Below are 14345 nucleotides of genomic sequence, written 5' to 3'. Positions count from 1 at the left end.
CATCTATCAATTTAATAACTTTATCCAAAAAACCCAAAATAAAACAAAGGAGAGCATCATATATTTTGTTATGAATTTCTTCTTGGTGAACATAACTAATCATTGTTTTCATTCTAAACTCAAGACAATTGGCTAATGATGTTTTCTAAAGTTTTGTTAGGCACTGATATATTTATTACGCATTTCTGGAAACTTTTTTTTTTTTTTAAATAGAGGAAAGAGCTAATATTTTAGAATTCTACTCTGTGTTACATCTCATCTCATTTAATCCTGTCAGTGAACTTATGGAAATAATATATTCCCATTCAGTAAATAAGAAAACCAAAGCTCCCAAGTTTAAACTACTTGCCAAGTCACCCTATACTACAGTACTCTTCTAATCAGAACATATATCTAACATCTATCTTCTGGTTTCTCTTGTAATCATTACAACAACTCATTCAGCTTATCAGGGAATCCATTATCACATCTGTAAATTCTTTCAGTAGACTAAGATGTAATTTTTATGAAGCTATTTTTTGTAGCCCATTCAAAGCAACCATGTTCCCATTTAGTATTCTCTAACTTGTCTTGGATTATAGATCCTTATTAGGTTGATCTCCGAATCAAGCAATACCCCAGGGGAAGAATTAAAAGAGAGTTTGTAACTGACTGGGTGTGAGAAGCAAAGAAGACAAAGGCTTTTCTTTTCTTTTTTTTTTTAATGACTCCAATATATTAAGCCTAAGAGGATAGGACTGGTAGATTATATTCCTCCTGAGTTGCTCCCTGCTTATCTGTAAGAGGATTATGTGTCCCTACTCATTGCCCTGGGACTTGCAGTGTCCCCTGCTCAGTGAAGTATACTTTCCTGACCCACTGTCAGGTTTGGTCATGTGATTTGCTTTGGCCAATGATGTGTAAACAGAAGCGACACATACCACTGGATATTTCTGCCAACAATCTTGCTCTTTCTCATTGCCAATAAGAACAGAGTGTTCTACACAGAGACTGTTCTTCCAGTTGAGGTCCCAGAATATGAATAAGAAAATATACATGGAGTAAAACTACAGACAAACTTGTTGGCCAACATATAATGTGAGCAAGAAATAAGCCATTGTTATTTTAAGTAACAGATTTCTAGGATCATTTGTTCTTGAAGCAAAGTTGGCTGATAAAGGTGATGGACCTATAATGAATAGAATCAAATATAGTGAAAAGTAATGGTGATTTAGGATTATGTTAATGGATTGAGAATGCTGCAACTTTATATAGCCTAAAATCTGAATTATAAATGAGCTTTTGTTACCATATGGAATAACAAAAAATATCTTCCATAAGATTATGAAGATTATTGAAGAATGAAAAGGCTTTAAAATCTGATTTATCTACATAACTGTCTACAGAGCCATTGGTAGGTCAAGATACATTAATTTTCTACAGATTTTGAGCAATCGTAATAGATACCATAGGTAATTAATTTCTGTTTGGAATCTAGACTTTTTGGTCTTTTAGACCTTGGTATTCGAACTGATTTTATGTTTTCAATTTTGCCATCTCTCCATTCACTTTGTTTTTTAACAAGTCCTAAAGCTGATGAGGGTTTCTGAATTTGTATTTTGATATTTGGTATAAATACTTTTTATGTCTTAGCTAATAAAAAGGATATCCATTAAATTTCTATACTTTTTGGAATGCTTGAACAAACCAGAAAATCTGGTCAAGAATTTTTTTGCTGAAAAATCAAAACAAACATAGTAGGTTGAAAAATACAGTGCAATGTTATTTTCCTAGTAGTTAAAAATTTAAGACTTATTCACATAGTCTGATTTGTTTAAAATTGTGCTTTCTTCAAGTAAAATAATCAGAATTTTAAGACTTGGCATTAACCAAACCATGAGATGATTTTGGTCTGAAGTTTCTTAAATGCATTATATATTGATGAGCTTATTTCCTGAGCTTTCTGACTGAAGTCATGGACAATATGCTGCGTATATAATCTTTGTTCTTAGATGATGTTAGTATATTTAGCTTTATAAAATGTTCTACTAAACCAATCATTATAACATCACAGGAATAAATTTAACTAGTTAAATAATTATTGGAAGATTATGTGGTTATACTTATTATGTTCTTTTCTATATTTTGCAGCTATAAAGGTTTCATATTATATTATTCATCTGATGTGAAGAAGAGTTCTGAGATTTATTAAAGGAATTAATTTTCTGTAATTCATTTTCATCTGAAACAATTTGCTCTTCCTTATAGTAATTATTTTTATTTTTAACTTGATTTGAAATTTTTCTTTTTTGGTTAAGTTGGTAAAATATTAACATTTTCTTTCATTTTATACAGACTAGGTAAATATATTTTCTTTAATTAAGACTTCCATTGTTCCATGTTATAACATTAGTACTTATCTAAAACTTTTATGGTAGTCTTATATTCTATCATAGCACATATTTAATAATTTATATTTTTGATTAATTTTTTGATACAGTAGCATTTATTTTTACCTCTGTAATTAAAATATTAGGAGAAGATAAGATCAGGAAATATTATGACAAAATTTAAGGATTCTGCAGGGAATGGACACAGTGATTATGGCAGATCCTGTTAGTTGTTTATCCACAAACCTCTTCCCACCTCCTTTCCTGCTAATTGAATCATGAATTCTTCAGGAGAGCAATGAATCCTAACTGCTCCAAGCCAGTCTTTAACAACCCTGTTCCCATTTGACAGAAACTTAATTCCCACACATCCTTACAACTAAACACAGCCACGTGATCCATATGGGTTTCTTTACGGCTTCTAGATTTTTTGTTTGTTTTTTTATGGCTGTGTTGGGTCTTCGTTTCTGTGCGAGGGCTTTCTCTAGTTGCGGCAAGTGGGGGCCACTCTTCATCGCGGTGCGCGGGCCTCTCACTATCGCGGCCTCTCTTGCTGCGGAGCACAGGCTCCAGACGCGCAGGCTCAGCAGCTGTGGCTCACGGTCCCAGTTGCTCCGCGGCATGTGGGATCTTCCCAGACCATGACTCGAACCCGTGTTCCCTGCATTGGCAGGCAGATTCTCAACCACTGCGCCACCAGGGAAGCCCCGGGTTCTAGATTTTTGTCATTGTTAAAAAGACCTCCCTCATTGTAAGACTATTTTTAGAAATTCTCCCAAGTTATCTTCCGGTGCTTTTATGGTTTCAGTTTCTGTGTTGTTCAAATCTTTAATTCATCTGGAATTTGTTTTGGAATAAGGAGTGAAGTAGTCATCCACCTTTTTTCTCTCTCTCGCTCTCTAAATATAACTTCCTCCTTTTCTGCACTTATTACTGTCTTTGCTTTTTCTCCCATTACACACCTACGCTGCTTTAAAAAAATCTTTGACTCTCAGAGTGAGGTATTATTAAAAGGAGGAAGTACCAATAAGCCTCATATTATAATTATCTTTGGCATTCGGGAAAGCCTTTATTATATTTAAAAGTTTGGATAATGGGAGATCAAAATCGACCTTCTCACAATGCCTCTTCCTTCTTCCACCTCATACAGACATCCACTTTAGAGTGAAAATACCAAGGAGGAAAAGAGAAACTTCCATAAATATATGTGAGATATATTGATTTATCCAAAATTTTGTTGAAAATTTTTGTGTGTGTCAAAAAGATTTCTGGCACTGCACTTTTTGAAAATTAAACAAGGGCCTTTTGTAGTTAAACACTGTATTTTTTAACAAAAGAAGGAATCACTCACTGCTTTCTGTAGTGGAGATACGCTTCATGCATCCCCTTTTCCTCTGAGTGGATCATGATTCTCTTTACAGATGTTATACAACCATTTACAGTTTTGATCTAAGTTAGGCACATAGATTATAGGAAGAGCTCCTTTAAAATATTATGCATCCTTATTAATAGATTTGAGAAAACATAATTTTTTATAAAATTGGCAAAACGTGAATACTTGTTGAAGCTGGGTGATGATGGTACTTGGAGGTTTATCATCCTATTCATTCTACTTTGATGTACACCTGAAAAGTTCCATAGAAATAGAATAGAAAACAGTAACATTTTAAACTTCGATTAGCCATTTATAACTCACTTTGTATAAAGGTCCTTAGAACAATGGCGGGGGGAGGTTCCAGCAAGAGCTGAGAAGGGCTCACCTCAGAGAGATGCACTCATATCAACCAACAACTGAAATAAAAAATTATCATTTCCCAAGCATTTGGAAATAACACTTGCCTAGCCCAGAAGAAGGAAAAGCCTGAAAGGAGGACAGTACAAAATGGATCTGAAGACATCTACCAAACGTTCTTGAAAACACAATGTCTTTTCATTACACTGAGGATACATTACAACACTCCATTAGTGCGACTGAGTAGATGCTATGAGTCAATATCACACCCCAACTTTTAGGACATTATGTCATAGTTTTGTAGCTATTTATTATTTCTTTTGGGTCTTTCTCTTCACTATACATTTGACTCGTTAAAGCAAATTTAGAATCTAAAATAAAAACAGCATGGCATTTAGATTAGTTAAGAACCAAAATAAATAAAGCAATTAACACACACACACACACACACACATATATATATATATATATATCTCCTCTAAGTTCCATTTCAATTCTAAGATTCAAATACTCTTTGACTTGAAATGAACTAAGACAAACAGCATAATGTACATTAAAGCCACGCTTGTCCTGAATTCTCACTCAAATTTTTCTAATCATGTAGCTTCATTTTTACCAGGATCCACTTCTGCAAAAATGTGAATTAAAAGAACAAGAGGCAAGGGTTATTGAATGTGGTATGGTTTGTTGCTAAGCCAAATCCCTCCGGTGCGTGATTCAAACCAAAAGCTAAATAATGTTTATTTTCATCTCTATCTCAGAAAACAACAACAAAAAAGGGAGACAGTGGGGTAGAAGGGACCAAGTAAAATCAAAAATTAAAAATCAAAATTGTTTTCAAGCATGTCACAAAGATGTAAATGAGAGGAACTGGAAAAAGATTTTATATAATAAAGAAATGGCATTATAAGGAAGGAATAGACAGGAGAAAAAACAATACGGAAGGGAGCAGAGTTGTGTTTTGTTATTGTTGCTTGTTTCATTTTATTAGGCACAGAAAGTAGTTTGGGGGAAAACAAGATGTGTAAAGAAGGTTTTAATGAACTTTTGAAGGGTGATCAGAATATGCATAATTTGCTTTTAGAGTTACATCTACATTTATTTTGGATGTGTTTTCAAGTTGATATGGGTCTGAAGTTGAAATAAAGTAGTCCCAGTTTTATTCAAGTTTCAGTTCTATAAAATGAGCTTCACTCACATTAGCCTAAAGCACGTGTGTTAATGCTGCTTTTTAAGGTCACCATTATAAAGATGTTATGTTAATTTCATTATCAATGACTCAAATATTAGTTAATATAAAATCAAAAGACTGGAAGGAGACATTTTATATGGAAAGCCCTCTTTGCTCACTCATTTTTCCACTAAACTCAGGATTCAGTATAATAAAAAGATCACAGGCATTGTTTTCACAGATTCACCATATACAAGTAGGGTGATTTTAAGCAAATCAAACTTAACAAACTTCTATTTCTATATATATTACTACAATTACTATATTTTTTAGTTCCTGAAGTTCCACTTGGTATTTTTTCAAAATTGCCTGATACTGTTGGAGAATGTCATTTTTTCTACTTAAAAAAATCTTGAATTATTTGAAACATACTTAAGTTGTAGTCAATATCTAATAAGTCTACTTTCTAAAGTTGTTGGGATATAAGCATGCTATTTCTTGTGTGTGTTGACTAACACATGATGGATTATTTCCTCATATGTTTTGTAATTTTGGATTGTGAGTGCATCGTAATGAGAACTTTATTTGTGGTAATCCTACATGGTGTGTCCTTCTAGAATAGTTTGTATTTTTACATGTAGGCAAGATGAAGTAACAGGGACTATATTTATCCTCCTGCCTGAAACAACTAAAATTCTGGACAAAACATATGGAGCAACAGTTTTTAAAGACAACAGACATTAAGAACAAAGACAATGACCCCTGAGAGATAGGAAATGAATGAGGTGAGCTCCACAATTAAGAAGGCTTCCAGAGAACGGGCACACAAGAGGAGCCTGGCAGTTTTTTGAGGTAAAGAGGTGGAACTGGGAATGTGAAAAGGCCAAGGAGACTGGAATTTATACAGCACAGTATCAAGGAGGAGAGAGCTGCATAGAGAGAGAGTTCTAGAGACCTGTAGTGTCTCCTCAACTCTAAGCACCCTAATTACAATAAAAGGCAGAGATTGACAGACTGGATAAAAAGCAAGACCTAACTATGCACTATCTACAAAAAGCCCACTTTAAATAACAAGACAGTTTTAAGGTAAAAGGACAGAAAAATATATATATAATGCTAACACTAACCAAAGGAAAGAAGGTTGGAGTGGCTATGTTAATACCAGATAAAATAGATTCCAAAGCAAAGAATATTACCAAGGATAGAGAAACTTTATAGACTGATTCGGTGTTCGCTTCTGCAAGTCCCCCTATGAGTATTATTAGCTTTGATATTAATGGACACACAGAGAGAGGAGAGTGGGCCTTAGACAAATAAGAGGCAGGGAGTTGGCACCGAGGCTGGGAATTTCTTGGCTGAAAGTTTTCCAGGCCCTACAGAGAGTAAAAATTCTAATCTCAAATCTGAGTGCTGTTCTGAGGTAAATTCTGGGGAGACTATTTTCTCACGCAGAATGCAGGGAGATGACATGCTTTTCTGTCTCTTAGTGTTACTGGGTTAATTTTTTCTACATCACCCTTTCCCTGGATGGCAGTGACTCCATCTTTTTGCAGAGGATCAGTTCTAACCCCCAACCCTGCCTGGTCCAATTCTTGTCCCCCCCATATCTGTGCTTATAGTGAGTGAGAACCATTCCTGTGCCCTCCCTCAGACAACCCCACCATCAGTTCACACTTTGAGCTATAGTTTTTAGTTTTCTCTTCACGTTTGACCTCTAGGGATTTCCTCTACTTTGTTGCAAGCTCAGTTATGTGTTTAAAAGGAGGTTTCTTATATCTTATCATGCATTTTTTGGTGTGTTCTTTTGGAGGTTTTTCAGATATAGATTGCCATATTGCTGGTAACAGAAGTCTGTCTTTATGTGACTTGGCGGTAATAGTGGATATCTTAGGATGAGTGTAAGATTTGAAGACAATATTCATAAAATGCTTAGAACAGTGTCTGGAGCATAGTTAGTGCTCAATATAGATAGTTATTATGGGGTGAGTGACTAGGGTGTCAAAGTGATGGTGCTTTGGAGATGACAAAATTCTGGAAAGAATGCACTCTGGGGAATACAAAAATAGGTTGGACACAGAGGTCTTGTTATTTTTATAGACTTTCTATAGGAATTTTCAAGACTTTTTTCCCACAAATTTCTATGTTTGTATTAGTGATTGTAATTTTTTTCTTTACATGAAGTACCCCTCCATTTTTGTGAGGAAAAATTATATATAAATGATTTAATTATCTGACAATGACTACTGTCTAAAGGGACTATGTATTGGATAGGAGATTAATTCTGAAAGACAGAAATGTTCATTTGTATCTTCATTAAAATTAGTATTGAAGATTCTGAGACACAAAAGAAACAGTTCTTACCCTCAAGGAGACGGAGACCTGGTGGAAATATGAAACATATATACTTGCAAAAAAGCAACTAACAATATTACCAGAAAATATGAGCTTTAATACTATGGGTAGGTCAGAAGAGGGAAAGCACCTTGAGTTGAATCAGTCAGGAAAGATTTTGTAATGAAAGAGAGAATGTTTAGGTAGAATTAAGCAGAGGGAAGAAGGAAGCCAGAAGAGAGGGAGGAAATGTAGGCATGGGCTTGTAAGCTGTAAAATGAAGTCAGAAGGCTAGCCTAACTAAAGGGGATGATTTGTAAAAAGGAGCAGTGAGAAGGAGGAAAAAGCACATTGAGGAAGGCCCTAAAAGTTAAGGACTTATTTTTTAAGCATTAAAAGCAAATGAAGATTGAGATGGGGTGACACAGTGAAGGAGACTCTATAGAGTAATTGTGGCTCTCCGATATTATATGATACACTCTTGTACATATGTACCTTCCCACTTGCTAGAACATATGCTCCCTGAGGGCAGGGACTTTGGCTGTCTTCTTCACTGCTGTAGTCTTAGCATTTAGACAAGTGCCTAACAGAGGGGCCACTGAATGAATGAATGATTCATCTGGCAGCAGTACGCAGAGCAAACTAGATAAAAGGAGAATTTAGAGGCAAGGCAACTAGTCTGGAGGTTTTTGACATAAAGCAGGAGCAGTGGCAATGGGAATTAAAGGAAACATTGTAAAACCACTATACTGGGCCCTGAGGTCCTAGAAGCAGGAGTTATGACTTTCTCATTGTGCCAGTTTTGATGCCTGGCATGGTGCCTAAAGATAGCAGGTCCTTGGTAAATGTTTATTTAATGAATGAGGGGAATGATATAACTTAGTGACTCTATTTGTTATGGGGATAAGGTAGGCAAGGGCATGGAAGATAACTTTGAAGTTTCTATTATTAGTGACTGGGAGGATGGTGATGCCATGAATGCGAATAGATAAATTAGGAAGGAACAGGAGTTTCAGGGAAGAAAATGCTGCATTTTATTTTAGAAATGTTGACTACAATTTAAGATATGTGTAAATGCTTGTAGTTATTAAACAAATTCAATGACAGTTTATGTTTCACAGATATGTTAGCTACAACAAAATTCGTCCTATTTTTTTGTGAATGATCTCAAGAGTTATCCTTTTTGTAAGATATTAGAAAAATTCAAAAACATCCTTGCATGGGTTATTTCTCTTAAAATGAACTATTTTAGGGTAAAAAGTACAAATATTGGTAACCCAAATGGGTTTCTTTCCCTTTTAAAATTGTATACTGTACTTTAGGACAATAATGTTTAATTTATATCATTTTATGTTTGCGTTGTTTTACCTATGTAGTTTTTAACTTTGAGCCATCACTATTTCTCGTCCTCTTCCTCATTCTTTAAATATGTCTCTCACATTCTTTTCTAATCTTCACATCATGACAGAGTGGTTTATTAAATTTGCTCCTTATGTTGGAAATTCATGTATGATTAATGTGCACCTATGTAAGCAGGATTCTAAAATGACCCTTAGGATCCACATTCCCTGGTATACAGACCCTCCTCTCGAGTATGGGCAGGACCTGTGACTATGACAGGATAGTTACTCCCTTTATTAGGTTATATTGTATACGACTCCACTTAAGCTGACTGAAGGGACAAATTCTCCTTCTGACCTTGAAGAATTGCCATATTGTGGAGAGAACCATGTGGTAGGTGATGGTGGGCAGCCTCTAGAAGCTGAGAACAGGTCCCAGCTGACAGCCAGCAAAAAAGCAGGGAACTCGGTCCTGCAATGGCAAGAAAATGAATTCTGCCAATAACCAGTGAGCTTGGAAGAGGATTCCAGAGCTTCATACATGATCAGAACTCCATCTGACACCCAGGTGAGAGCCTGAGTTGAGGACGCAGTAAACTCATACCTTGACTTCTGACCCACGGAAACCATGGCAAAAAGTTTGTGCCTTTTTTAAGCTGCAAAATTTGTGACAATTCGTTATGCAATAATAGAAAACTAACACAGCACCTATAACTCTATTATAATCCACCAGCTTCTTTATCTTGCATATTAAATGTTAGTATCATTATCCTACTTTTGAAATTTTGGGGCACTCATTACCCCAGTTTATATATTTCTTTGTCCTTAGTTATCCAAACCTTAGACTTTATGGCCTCTGGCATAGATTAGTAGTTGAATTGCCTCTGGATTACTATCATTTTAATTTTTTAGAACATCCTATTAGAAGATTAATTATCACTGACAAACCATAACCTTCTCCTCAATATTTGTTAATCACATAATTTGATTGATAATGCCTTTAGTCACATGTTTAAAGTACAAATTAATGTCCAGATATTAATTAGTTATAAACAATCATCTTGCTGACAGCCAGCAAAAAAGCAGGGAACTCGGTCCTGCAATGGCCAAGAAGTGAAAATGTGTGTGTGTATGTGTGTGATATCTATAGATTAGTAGCATGCTTTTTGATTTCAAATGAATATTTAGTGCTTATATAGTTTTATCTGTAGTTTTAGCAATAGGCTTAACAATCTTTTTAAAAATTTTCTAATAGTTATTGAGTATATTTTATTTTTTTATTATTTTTATTTTTTTTATTGAAGTATATAGTTGTACAATATTATATAAGTTACAGGTGTACAATATAGTGACTCACCATTTTTAAAGATTATACTCCATTTATAGTTATTATAAAATATTGGCTATATTCCCTGTGTTGTACAATATATCCTTGTAGCTTATTTTATACCTAATAGTTTGTACCTCTTAATCCCCTACCACTATATTTCCCCTCCCCGCTTTCCTCTCCCCACTGGTAACCACTAGTTTGTTCTCTATATCTGTGGGTCTGTTTCCTTTTTGTTATATTCACTAGTTTGTTTTATTTTTTAGATTCCACATATAAGGGATATCATACAGTATTGTCTTCCTCTGTCTGGCTTATTTCACTTAGCATAATGCCCTCCAAGTCCATCCATGTTACAAATGGCAAAGTTTCATTCTTTTTTAACAGCTGAGTAGTAGTCCATTGTATATATGTACCACATCTTCTTTATCCATTCATCTGTTGGACACTTAGGTTGCTTCCATATCTTGGCAATTGTAAATAATGCTGCTATGAACACTGGGGTATGTGTATCTTTTTAAATTAGTGGGTTTTTTTGTTTGTTTGTTTCTTGGGGATATATACTCAGGAGTGGAATTGCCAGGTTACACGTAGTTCTATTTTTAGTTTCTTGAGAAACCTCCATAATGTTTTCCACAGTGGCTGTATCAATTTACATTCCCCCCACCAATAGTGTATGAAGGTTCTTTTTTCTCCGCACCCTCACCAACATTTGTTCTTTGGGTTCTTTTTGATGATAGCCATTCTGACTGGTGTGAGGATGATATTTTATTGTGGTTTTGATTTGCATTTCCCAGCTTAACAAGATTTTAAGTTTAATTTTCAGTTAATCTACATTTTCAGGTACATAGAGACAGGTAAGTGAAATGCTATTCTGTTGAGGTTTTTTGCTGGTGAGATGGATGGTATTGTAGTTTTGCTTTTTAATAAAATATTACTGACATATAACATATGCATAGAAATATACAAATAACTGTACTGCTCAGTTGACTTTCACAGAATGAGCACTCCCAAGTAACCTGTGACAAGGTCGATAAATAGAACAATGATAGAATCTTAGAAACCCCTTTCCAGTTCCTACACCTTTTATCCCAGTGGTAACCACTAACTTGAATCCAACACCGCAGATTCATTTTGCCTGTTTTACACTTGTGTCAATAGAATCATAGATTTTGTTTGTGATATTCATTCATGTTGTTTTAGTTGTTGTTCATTCATTTTTATTGCCATATATTACTCCATGGTATGAACATACAATTATTGATTCCACTGTAGATGGACATTTGGCTTGTTTCCAGTTTCTGGCTATTATAGATAGTGATGTTACATTTTACCCATGTCTTTTGTTGAACATGTATATGCATTTCTGTTGAGTTTATGCCAAGAGGTGGAATTCCTAGAACATATGGTATGCATATATTCAGTTTTAGTAGATGCTGCCAAACATTTCTAAAGTGGTTGCTCCAATTTACACTCTTCACAGCATGTATGTGTTCCAGTTGTTCTGCATCCTCACCAGCACTTGATATTGTCTCTTTTTAATTTTAACAATGTTGGTGACATAGAGTGTTGCCACTTTATGGTTTTAATTTGCATTACCCTGACAAATATTTAAGTTGTTCACCTTCTTCACATTTTATTGCTATTTGGAAATATTTTTGGTGAAGTGCTTTATTAAGTCGTTTATTCAGTTACCTATTGGATTATCAGTCATTTTCTTTTTTATTTGTATAAGTTCTTTATGTATTCTAGATATGAGGTATTTGTTAAACATATAAACAGCAAGTATATTTTTCCATGCTATAGCTTGTCTTTTTACTTTCTTAATGGTGTCTTTTGGTAAATAAAAATTTTAAGCTTTAAAGAAGGCCAAACATCTTTTTTTCTTTTAGTTTATCATCTTTTGTGTCCCATTTAAGAAACCTTTGCCTACTGTAAAGACATGAAGATATTCTTCTATGTTTTCTTCTAGAAACTTTATAATTTACCTTTCACATTTAGCTCTACAATTCATCTGAGATTAATTTTGGTATGTTGTCTTTTGGATATTCTGTGTACACAATCATATCATCTGTAAACAGCAGCAGTTTTATTTATTTATGATCTTTGTGCCTTTTATTTATTTTATTTCATAGGCACTTGAAAAGAATTTGTATTCTGACATTGTTGGATGCAGTGCTCTATCTATGCTGATTAGTTCAAATTTGTTCATTGTGTTGTTTAAATTTTCTATACCCACAGTGATAGTCTATCTTCTCTTTTTATTGACTCTTGAGAGAGTTTTATAGTGTCCTATTATGTTTGTGGCTTTGTATATTTCTCCTTTGAGATTTGTCAATTTTTGCTTTATATATTTTAAATATATATTCTTAGGTGCATACAGATTTAGAATTATGATATTTTTCCAGTGGATGAATCCCTTTATTGTTATAAAATTTCCCCTTTATCTCTAACAATACTTCTTGCCTTTATGTCCACTTTGTTCTGATATCATGACAGGGATATTTTAGTTCCATTTCAGGATCTCTAAAGCAAAGCTATTTTAATCCTAGACTTCCTCAAAGCGAAAGGTAAGTAAGTTTTCTGGTACTATGGGACAACATAATACATTTAAGTGCAATAATAGTAATATCTTATTTTACATGATATTTTTAACTTTTTTCAAAGTACTTTCATATATGTCATATTATTTTCATAACCTACCTTTTTAGGCCAGGCTTATTTGAAGGTACTAATATCCAAGTAAGTGCAGTCAATATATTTAACTACTAGTAATGCATGGATGGCAACCAATCAGAACAGATATTGTTAAATAGAGCATAAATAACTGAATAACAGCTCCAGTTACACCCCAAACACTCTTTCTTCAACTATTGAACTTATTCTAATAAAACCAGAGCAGTTTGTATTTCTGTATAATGAAAGATAGGATCAAGATAGGAAGTTAACTGAAAGTGAAACAATGGAAGACCAATGGTACAAAAAGAGGAATTTAGAGACCAGAACAAAAATTATTCTTTACCTGTCCTTAATGATAGCTTTCAGTATTTTATTGATGAGGACCCCATTGACTAGCCTTTATAGTCAATATGCTTTATTCATATATATATATATATATATATATATATATATATATACTGTTAAATAAAGTATATATATACTTACATTAACTGTTTAATGGAATATAATTATTATTCTGTATAGAATAGAAATCCTTAACAAATCTTTTTTTCCTTTAAAAAAATCACAGGTAGGACTTCCCTGATGGTGCAGTGGTTAGGAATCCACCTGCCAATGCAGGGGACACGGGTTCCATCCCTGGTCCAGGAAAATCCCACATGCCAAGGAGCAACTAAGCCCAGGCACCACAACTACTGAGCCTGTGCTCTAGAGCCTGCGAGCCACAACTACGCCCGTGTGCCACAACTACTGAAGCCCGTGCAGCCTAGAGCCCATGCCCCACAACAAGAGAAGCCACTGCAATGAGAAGCCTGTACACCGCAACTAAGAGTAGCCCCCGCTCACCACAACTAGAGAAAGCCTGTGCACAGCAACGAAGACCCAACACAGCCAAAAAAAAAAAAAAACACACAGTTAAAGAACTCAACTAGGCATTGTTATATTTAAATAATTCAATTAAGAAAATCTTCTCGTAATCAGTGGTCAAGACAAGGGGAAACATATCCCTATCAGAATGTTGTTTAACAACTCTTCCTTCTGCCTTGATGTTTTATTAATGTTTTTCGTTGTACCATGTTGTCACTTTCATAACATGTTCCTTGACTTTTCTTCCCAATTACTACATATAAAATTGCTCAAAATATATCTGCCAAGGGTGGTAGATCTTCTTTCTTGATTAAAAAAAAAAAAAAGGAGGTCATAAGAGTGGCCAGATCAAAGGGAACTTGTAAGTTCTATAGGTCAGAAGTCCAGGCACGACATGACAGGATTCTCTGCTTAGGGTCTCACTGGGCTGAAGTCAAGGTGTTGCCTGAGCCTGCACTTCTTATCTGGGGCTCAGGTTCTCATCCAAGCTCATTCAGGTTGTTGACAGAATTCAACCCCTTGTGGTTGC

Source organism: Eschrichtius robustus, chromosome 2 (genome assembly GCF_028021215.1).
Source record: "Eschrichtius robustus isolate mEscRob2 chromosome 2, mEscRob2.pri, whole genome shotgun sequence".
Lineage (NCBI taxonomy): Eukaryota > Metazoa > Chordata > Mammalia > Artiodactyla > Eschrichtiidae > Eschrichtius > Eschrichtius robustus.
This window is presented reverse-complemented; position numbering follows the sequence as displayed.